The sequence below is a fragment of the Neofelis nebulosa genome, chromosome Y (genome assembly GCF_028018385.1).
Source record: "Neofelis nebulosa isolate mNeoNeb1 chromosome Y, mNeoNeb1.pri, whole genome shotgun sequence".
Classification (NCBI taxonomy): domain Eukaryota; kingdom Metazoa; phylum Chordata; class Mammalia; order Carnivora; family Felidae; genus Neofelis; species Neofelis nebulosa.
Window position 1 is genome coordinate 74,641 of NC_080801.1, and position 11,014 is coordinate 85,654.

The following is an 11,014-nucleotide window of genomic DNA, read 5'->3' on the forward strand; positions in this document are numbered from 1 at the left end:
AGTCCCTGTGTTTCATTCTTCAGAGCTGGTATCACTGTGTCTTCTGGGTCGCTGATTTTTTCTTCTGTGACATCTACTCTGCCACCCACACATGTGTCACATGTTGACCCTGTTTTCATGAAATCCATAGTCTGGTCAAGGAGACCCAATTCCCTTGCCCATTTTTGATGTGAGTTTCCTTTCTTCCTTCCCCTGTAATCTTCTGAATACAGAACCTTTAACTTTGAAAGTATATGTTCCCCCTTAATAAATCAGCCGACTGGTTCCTCTAAGACAGAGAGGTTTGTTTGTAATACCGTAATAATGAATGTGGCAAAAAGTATCATTGCTTGATTTTTAATGTTTATTTAGTATTTACAGAGAGAGAGAGAGAGAGAGAGAGAGAGAGAGAGAGAGAGAGAGAGAGAGAGAGAAACCAAAGCAGGCTCCAGGCTCTGAGCTGTCAGCACAAAGCCTGTCAAACTCAAAACTTTGAGATCATGACCTGAGCTGAAGTCTGACGCTTAACCAAGTGAGCCACCCAGGGACCGTGTCATTGTTTCTACACTGAAGTACCTTCCTCTTCACCACAGTTACCTTCCTTGTATGAAACTGCTTCAGATTCTGTGCCTCTCTCTCTCTCTGCCCCTCCCCCCACTTGCACTCTGTATCTCTCTCTCTCTCTCAAAAATAAATTAAAAATATTAAAGAGAAAGATGCATAAATTCTAGGAATCTAATGAACAACGTAGTGATTACAGTTAATGGTACTATACTGTACACTTGAAATTTGCTAAGAGACTAGGTCTTAAGTGTCCTCGCCTCACACACGTGATCCTAACTGTGAGATGTTGGGGTTTTTAACCACCTTGACTGTGGTGATCATTTCACAATATATCCTGCATTAAACCAACAGAGTGCACCCCTTAAAAATAAGGTACAGTATGTATTTCAATAAAACAGCCTGGTGTGGCACGAGGGAGGCAGAGAACCTAGAGGAGACTGTCAGGGGGGTGTAAAGGGAGATTGGAAGCAGGCAGAAGGCCCTTACTATGTTGTCCCAGAAAGCATGGCCAGCATCATTGCTCATAGACAACAGAAAATGGTTAGTGCAGTTCTTTACCAAGTGAGTTTTCAGGCCGTGTGTTCACAGGAACCCTCATGTTTTTTTTCCAGCTGACTGTAGTCAGAGGAGCAAAGGAAGAGATGAGCTTTTAAAATAATTTATCAGATGGAGAGGAATCGGGACACGGTGGGTCCCAGATTCAGTACTTTCTCATCCCAGCCCTCCCAGAGAGCCCACAAATCTCAAATCAAGCTATAGCTTCCAGGGAAACCAAACCCGGGAGTCTGTTGTTCAAAATCACGGTGTAAAGAAACAGCCATGGATCTGACTTTAAAATTTCCTTGGGGACGCAGAAAGAATAAAGACCCTTTGCACAGACCATGGCCTCCCAGGCCCTCCCTGTTAGACCGTCGTGTCCCCAGCCACCCCCAGGTCATCATAACCAGGCTGCCTCAGCTCAGATTTGCAGGCATGGCTTCTGTCAAATGGCATGAACTCCAATAAGTTTCACAAAAGATGTGCAGGGTGTTGAAGAGCATTCTGTGCGCAGAAATGCTGCCCACGAGGACTAACGGGAAAAGACACAGTGGAAAAAAAAAAAGAAAGAAAAGAAGGGTTTGAATCCCAAACATGTTGGCTCAGGAAGCAAACAGAGAAACCAGCTGCTCTAGATGTGAGCTATATATTCATGAGAGGGAGGGACAGTTGCGAGGCCTGCACTGGGAGCCCGCGGGCAGAGCCAGGGACTGGGGACAGCCACTGAAGCCAGCAGGACGGGGCAGCCTGCCTCCATGGCCCGCCACATCACCCTATTAACAGGAACGTCGCAGAGGGAGTGGTGGCCCCGTGCCTCCTGTGGGGGCAGGTGACTTGCTGCAGATCAGGGGTCTTTGAGAAGAGAGCTGGAACAGAGGAGTGATCCGAGAGCAGCCTCATCCAAAGCTGGACCTGATTTGAGGTCAGGATCCTGACCTCCAGCTTGAGCCTAATGCATGATAACAGCTTTCGACAGGTATGGGGGACAGTGCGTGGATTTGGCGTGTGGGAGGAATATACGTAATTTGTGACCTGAGGAACGACCACAGGGGTTTTGAGACAAGACCCCAAATTCTTCATTTCTCTCATTAGTCAGTGGAGGGGTCTGACACCCCTTTCCTTTTCACGTGGGTGGTCGAGGACCTTGCTGGTCGTTAATGGAATACAGCCAAGGTAGACACTGAGGCCCATTTAGGAAAGTGAATAGAGCATCCTTGCCGTCTATCGGGTTACTCACTCTTAGAAGCAAGTTGCTTTCCTGCAAGCCTGGTTTTGCAGAACCCAAGGGCGGACCTTCCCACAAAGAGCCCTTGCTGAGATTCCAGCGGAGGATGGCTGCCCATCATGACGCGTAAGTGAGGAAGCTTCTCTCTACCGCCCGCCACTGTGGGACCGTCGCCGCCTAAGGAACCCCAAGTGAAAACCACCCAGCTCGTTCCAGCTGATCCCCAGAACTGTGAGAATTAATAACAGCAATAAATCCTTGGTATCATTTAATGCCACCAAGTTAGGGCTGGATTGTTGTGCAAACATCCAGCCTGTGCATACAGGAGACCAGGGAGGGAAACAGAGGTGTGCAGAGACCGTGAGGCCACGAGGCGTGCACCCCCTCTGATCCCTGTGCTGTTCCACGAGAACCTGGAAACCCAGATTTCTACGCAAAGTCTCCTGATTTTGAGAACACTGAGGTGGCCACGCCAAATGGCAATGGGTATGTGCAGCTCCTCGGGGAATTAGCCCCATTGGTGCTCCTTCAGCATGAAGTCCAAACAGCAGAAGACACGCAGCCTGACCCAAACCTGCCTTTTTTCTTCAGCACTCGCTGCTTTTCCTGCCATCTGGTGACTTCGGAGGATTTCCGTCGCGTGGCAGTTCGCAGACTTGTGGTGTCCGCAGTGTGGCTAGGGGGCAGTGTGTCTCGCTTTCCGGAATTGCTAATTGCTGTCTGGAAAGCCCCACCAAAGACCATCAATGCTAAATACTGATGATGCTAGAAGGCTTTCAGGAGCTGGCTCTCAGCCGCAAAGGCGATGCTTATTTATTCATTCTGCCTAATATACTTCACTAGCCTTTAGAAATATTTTTGAAATATCTGAGAGATGCCGTGTGTCCACTGGTGTCAGTATCTGGACATCTTTCTTTAGCCCGTGCTTGTAGCATTAATTAAATCTCAGGACATGAAGAAACTGTGTCTCCACTCAGTCTTTCAGGGTGACGTCAGAGAGGTAAACTGTTTGGTAAAGTGATGTTTTGCTTTCAAAAATTTAATTCAAAGTTCAGAAATTTTGTTGGGGCTTTCCAGACCACAGCACTTTTGCCCATGCCCAAAAGTCTCAGAAGACCCTTTTCTGAGAGGGCCCTGGCATCGGGAGCAGGGTTTCAGAAGCCCTTGACCAACGTGGCCGTAATGTTCACCTCAACCGAACCGTGGACAGGCTTCTTCATGGCGCTAGCCATTGGACCTCTCTTAGAGAGTTTACTTCAGACAGGTCATCATTGTAAATGCTTTCCCTACCCCACAGAGAAGGATGTCCTTCCAACCCAGGAAAATAATTGCCGGAGGACTTTTGCGATGGCATCTTCTGGAGAGAGTGGGGACCTAACGCTGATGGGCTCCAGGTGGCAAACACAGATGCCCAGTCACACAAGAAGACATGCGTGAACTCAGGAAGGACTCAGCGTGCCGGACACCTCCCTTCCATCAACAAGCCCTCACCGATCCCCCAGGACTTCCCATCAGCCCCTAGTGCTAACAGCCCCTCCACTTCTTGCCCTCGGCACTCCGATGAGTTCTGACCCGTCTCCTGTTGCAGTAGGCTTGCAGAAAGTCTTTCTTCCTGTTGTACTTTGTGTGTTTTGCACCTGCAGGTACACTGTTCCTTACTTTTCAGTTACCGATACTTTTCCTTATTCCTGTTTCCCTTTATTATGTGCCTGAGCTCTGCCACAAGGGGACCCGGTCGCTGCTTGCTGGGATTATGGTGCTGGGATTGGAGGGAAGGTGACGCTGTGCATGGATTATCACTGGTGTAAATTCCGCAGATCACATTGCTCTGTGAGTGAATGAAATACAGGCCACTTATCTTCCAGAAAGGCCTCAAGCATTCTTTAATGTGTTTTGCATTCTTGGGTGGTGGCAGAAGGTGTCCCAGTAGATCCATGGTTTTGAACCCAAGAGCTCTTTGAAAGTCACCTCTAATTGAGACTGTCTCTGCTCTGGATCCTTCATGCATGAGAAATAACTAAGTTTGGAAGGGTTTTGGTTTTGTTTTCTGTTTTTGTTTTTGTTTTTTGTTTTCTTTTTTTTTTAAGGATTCCAGTGACAGAAGAGAGAACATGGATGGATTGTGCCCAAGTGAGCCCCATGGCTGGGCTCACCTTGTTGTAAACGCTGCTCAGCCCTCATTCACCATGTCTGAGTTTGTGATTTGAGCCATCCATTGCCTACCCATTATCAGCACTGCTCCTCAGAGATGATGACTTTGCACCCAGAAGCCACAGTAATGCCCACCCCCAGAGGGGTTGTTGTTGGATTGACTACAAGGATACTTATGCCTGTAACTTGGCTGCCAGTTACCATTTGTCTGAGAACCAGGGGTTTTGGAGAACGTTCCTCAAAATATGTCCTGTGTAAGACCTCTTCCGTCTTTGCCGATGCCTACACAAACACTTATGCCGGGTGCCTATTCTGAGCCAAGAACTGTGCTGGACTCTGGGATGAAAATGTTCATTTAAAAGGTGGCTAACCCACCCACGGAACTTAGAGCAGATTTTCTTCAGTAATAGTTTTTGTCCACCTAAGAATTCCTTGGCTTTGGGGCACGTGGGTGGCTCCGTCGGTTAAACACCAACTTCGGCTCAGGTCACGATCTTGCATTTTGTGAGTTCGAGCCCCGCGGCGGGCTCTGTGCTGACAGCTCGGAGCCTGGAGCCTGCTTCAGATTCTGTGTCTCCCCCTCTCTCTGCCCCTACCATGCTCATGCTCTCTCTCTCTCTCTCTCTCAAAAATAAATACACATTAAAAAAAAAGAATTCCTTTGCTTAGTGAATAGGGGATTTGAATCTTTTAATTTACATGGGCAACTCAGGCACACATCTGCCGTGTACAGGTGAGTTCCCAACTTATATATGTAAGTGGGGCAGTTTTCCCACCAATAAGAGGAGAAACTAGGTATCATCTTAGGTACCGTGATGGCACGTTAGGCAATTTGACAATCTTTGGATATGTGTTTTCCTCTTTTGCTACTACTGTAGCTCTGTGAGTTAGGGACGGTCACTTACGCTTATCCAATGGGCAGGGATGCTGGTGCTCAGAGTAATTAGGTGTCTCAAGTAAGGCCACATGGTGGAGGAGGTGACGTGTGCACCCAGGACAGTCTGTCTGATGCAGAAGGATAACCATAATCCCGTGAGAAGAATGAGAGTTTCACAGATTCTTGAGTCAATGCTCTTTCTTTGAGACCGCATTACCTCTTACTTCGCTTTTAAGAGGCACAATCTAATGGAATATTATTCAGCCATAAAAGAGACAGTATCGACATGCTAACACGTGCATGGACCTTGAAAATGTCGTACTGAGTGAAAGGAGTCAGAACCAAGGTCACATGCTCTGTGATTCCACTGATAGGAAATCCACAGAGACAGAAGAATGAGTGGTTGGCAGGGGCTGTGTGAGGAGAGAATGGCATGGCTGTGTAATAGGTCAGGGTTCCTTTTGGGGTGAGAATGTTTTAGAACTGGATAGGAGTGGTGGTTGCACAGCACTATGAGTGTACTAAATGCGGCTGAATTAGACACTTTAACAGGGTCGGTTTTAAGTTATGTGAATGTCACCTCAAGAGAAAAGAGTAAATGGAGATCGGAAAAGCAGGTCCCCAACCAGCCTGACACACCAGGAGCAACAGAGGACGCTTCTCACCAAGGGCTGTGTCGTTTTCCTACCACCCAAGTTTCCCGCCTGTGACATTGCAACATGGCCAGGTGGTGACACTGCCGAGTGTGACTTGGAGCGTGAGAGCAGACACTGGTCCACGAAAGTGGGTCCTTCCAACATGGGTGCAAGGATCAGCATTGATGTTACCACCCCAAGGACAACACAGCTGTGAAGAGCCCAGGCTCTGGAGGCAGACGAGTCCAGTGTGGATCCCGCTGAGGCGCTTTCCTGCTGTGTGATCCCTCAAAACCTCACTTTCCCCATATGTTATGGGGTCAGTAGTATCTTCCTCGTAGGGATGTTTTGGAGATTAAGGAGACAACGTTCCAGGGTCTAACACAGTTGTGGTGAGTTGCTGGGCTCTGTTACAGACTCACATTGCTCGTGGCACAGCAGTATTGTTGGTAAGGTGAGGGCTGGACATGCCCTGGTTCCCCAGAGCCCACCGAGCCAAATGAATCAGCCTTCCCAAGTGGGTCTGCACATGACCTCCCTCACCAGGGCCCTCCGCCTCCCTGGCACCTGGTTGACTCTAGCTCAGATCATGGACCCCTATCACAGGTCTGATTTTATGCAGTTGATTCCAGTCGACCACATCCACAGGCTGCGGAAACACAGGAGCCTGTGTTCATGCACACAAAGTCCTTGGGGGTGCACAGGCGGTGAAATTGTCAAGTGCCCTTGAGATAATCACACACGGCGACTTGTAGGAACCGTGGTAATGACGATCCCTTCCCTGAAGGACAGAGGGGCTGGTGCGAGCTGCCCTGACCATTGTCTTCAGAAGAGAGTCTCCTGAGAACCCTGTGCTGTCTGAGCCTCGCTGCTGTGTCCCTGTCCACAGAAAAAGGTGGGAACAAAGTTGCCCTCATTACAGATGTGCAGGGGAGCACCCTGCTGTAGGGAAACTTCAGGAAACATTCGGAAACTGAACAATGGCTCCCGGAGAACAGGAACAGATACACCTCAATTTCAGAAACAAATGCACATGAAACATCATCTTTTATTGGAGGACATATATATTAACTTAAACTCTTTTAAAAAACATAACCAGGAAACAGTGACCTTTCCAACGTCTTCATGAGCTGCGGTTTTAGGAGAACATAATAAATGCCACGAGACGCTCTGGAACAGAAAACATAGGGATTCAACAAATGAAACACGGGACACACGGCCAAGATACCCAGTATAGACCTATGTGTACAGTCACTGCTATGTATTATTTTTTCCATCAAAAAGTTGACATTCAGGATATTCAAGAAATAGGAGTGCCCTTTCAGACTTCAAATTGGGATTTATTTCCTGGTGATGCTGTGTTTATTTAGCCATGTATTCGTGTCATGCAACAGAAATGGGCTTTCATGAAAATAAAATCTCTTACTTCTTGCTATCAAAATTCAGCATGAATTCCATTAAGAGAATGAAATGTTAGGGTACGTTCGATGCACTAATCGCTCTTTATATGTAGAATTTTAACAGTTGAAAACATCTCTGCTGTGCCTTCTCCTTCGAACATTTGTTTACGAGCATGTATGAGTTCATAAGCTATCCTGAACTAAGAACTAAATTCAGGCTAAAATGTAAGGTAATAGTAGACTAAAGAGGAGAATAGGTTACTGTATATATTTGAGAACATGTTTAGATTTTGATGTATGCGAGAAAAGCCAGCTTTCTGTGCTAGAATTTTTCCGTGTTTCCTCTCATATGGGTCTATATGCAGAGGTCTACGCTGGTTTTCCTGAGTGTTTACTTATTATGAGGCAGGGCCGGCCATCACTGGACTATTTTCAAGCCAAGTGTGACTATCTGCTCTTGAATTCTCTGTCTTCTTCATGTTCCTACACCCACCTCCTCACTTTCCAGAGCCTTTGGAAAGGATGAAGGGCACTGTAGTGTGAGCCCACCTCAGTGCTGAGATGCTTCATGGGGTGACCGACTGACTGAGGGGACAGACTGGTTTGTTTCCAAGTGACGGGGCAATGTGCGTCCCCTGGGACCTGGCCCTCAGATGTGGCAGCTCAAAATGTCAAGTAAAGCAAACCATTACTCTTCCTGGGGAACGGGCTGTTGTGGTGGCCAATAATGAACATGGAAATTGTGCATCTGAACGTAGAGGTTGCTAAACTTGCAAATCTATTTTCTTATCCTGAATGAGCATGAAGTAACTTTATTTTAGTCCATGATCCTGAAACAACTGAAAGATTATGGCATACAATTATCTCACTGTCAAAAAGTTTTCTTCTGTTGAAAACGAAGTCAACTTCCTTGAATGTTTAGCCCTTCTTTTAATTGATCTCTTTTGAGATTTCACTGGCATGTTCGGGATACTCAGAAGTTGGGGTATTATAGACAGTTGTTAACTGGGGTCTGTCAGGAAGGTGCCTGGCCCCGGGAATGGCTGCAGATGGAGAGATGCCAGCCCTACGCGGCTCTCATCAGAGATGTGCGCCAGGTGGTGAGGGGTGACAAGTCCCAGTGCCGGAACCCTCACAACCCGGTCCTCACCCCTCTATAGCTTCATCCCAAAGGCCCCAGCACTCAAGCCCTGTTCAGTTTGAGGTGCTCCTCTAATATCATCCCTGTCCAACCGTCTCTGTTTCTGCGTCTTTGTCCCTTGACTTCTCTTTCTTCTCCCAGCCCTGCACACACCATGCCTCTGCCTACAATGCTGTTCTCTCCCTCCTTGCCTGACTGTTTTCTGTGCATCCATTTGGTACTCGATTAAGTATTGCTTCTTCTGGGAAGACATCCTTGGTCTTCTTTGAGACCACCGGAGTATTTCTCATACTTGACTGTATTTATTTAACTATTCCCTTTGTTAGACTCTATACTGAAAATCTCTAAATCGTCTACTTCAAGCCAAATGCTGCTCACTGCCTGTTTTTGTAAACAAAGTTGTATTGGCACACGGCCATGCCCATTCATTTTGACACATGGCTGCTCTTGCAGTATGATGGCTGAAATGAATGCCTCTTCCATCAGAGGTGTATGGCTCAAAACTCCTAAAATATTTGCTCTCTGGCCAGTAGCAGAATAAGTTTGCTGACCCCTGCTGTAAACAATTAGGTCAGACACCTGGTACTATTCCGTCATCAGTACTTGGGCTAGCACCGACAGGCATTTATTTTCTGGACATTTGTTGAATTAAGGAATGAATGAAGGAAGGAATGAAGGAAGGAAGGAAGGAAGGAAGGAAGGAACGAACGAACGAACGAACGAACGAACGAACGAACGAACGTACGAACGTACGAACGAACGAACGTGAGTACATTGGCTGAGAAGCTCAGCACGAAGGCACTAGCGGTAACTGGTTTACATTGGCGGAGGATCTGATACGCAGAAAAATGCAGAACATTAATGTTCTCGATTCTGTTTGTACTGATGCTACTTCTAACCAGTTAGCGTGTATGGACTATTCCCTACCTGCCACAGAGAGTGCTAACGGATTTAGCTGGTTTCTCTCACTCAGTCCTCGCAACAATCCAGCATGGTAGGAACTAGTGTCATATCCATCTTACAGAGAAATACACGGAGTCTGGGAAAGTTTGGTTTGGCCGTGACCCCCACATCTAGGAAGCAGACTTTTGGGAGCTCACTTCTTTCACCCATGAGCCTCCACACGAACTAGCTCATTTGCTTATTTGGGAATTGTGTCTCCAGTTGCATTTTGTTTTTGTGCAAATCATATCTTCCCTCTGAGCAACTGTCTAGGTGTCTAGGTGAATGGTTAGTTTCCTAGGAAGTCCGGCTTCTGTAATGAAACTGAAGTTCCCATAAATTCCATTGTAGCCACAAGTATAAGATATATTTTCAGAATTGTTATATTTGGACTAAAAAAGTGTGAACCCAACAATTCGACTAAGAAAGAATTTTCTGAAGTCAGGAAGTACATGGGATGGGCGGGTAAAAATCACTGCAACCAAACAATTGCAATGACAAAACAACAGCAACAATAAACGTGAGCAAAGCTGAAAGGCACTTTAATAGATCATCCCCATGAAGAGCGCTCTTATGGGTAAGAAATCTGATGGGTGGAAAGGACCCCAGAGACCAGGGACATATAATCTTCACATGGGGTTATGAACACTACAGGCATTTAAGTGGAGCACTCATGGTATTCCATAGAATAAATACTCTATTCCGTAATGAATGAATGGAGTGATGTTTACAGTGTGACTTTGGCCTTCTGATAGCTACTAACATCTAAAAGTTGGAATTACATTTTTAGTCACTTACCTTCCATACTTTGACATTATAAGCTATTCATATTTTATTTGTCTCTTTTGTAGTAAGTAAGTTGTTAACCCTAAAACGGGTCCACAGATACAAGAGGGCTTGAATGTGCAATGAAAAGTCAGAGGAAACCTACATTTCCAAGATTTTATGAACTAATTGCCAATGGGAATATGCATAAACTTGGAAGCAATTTGTTTGGTTAAATGAAGAAGTTCTTCATCCAAATTGCAAAATCACATGGGCTTCACATCAGGGCCAAAGTTAAAAGTGACTGAATTGGTCATTTGAAGGAAAAACTTCAATTTATGTTTTCATACGGTTCTTTTAAAAGCTGAACTATTTGGATCATTAACCAAAAACCTACAGACAAACAAGCACACAAAAAATGCCCAGGACCACGTGACTACCAAAGAACTCTAACTGACATCTAAGAAATCAGTACCAATCTTTCTCAACCTCTTCCAAAACATGGAAGAGAAAGGAATCCTTCCTAACTTATTCTATAGGGCCAGCATTACCCTGATACCAAAGTCATCAAAATACATTAAAAAAAAAAAACTAATGTGCCCATGAATAAAACACAAAAATCCTCAACAATACATTAGCAAATCAAAGCAAGTAGCAATAGTAGCAATATGCACCATGAGCAAGTGGGATTAACTCCAAGAATGCAAGAGTAGTTCAACATACCAAAACCAATCAGTGTAATACCTCACATTGATAGAATGAAGAAAGAAAAGAAATCACATAATCATTTCAATAAAT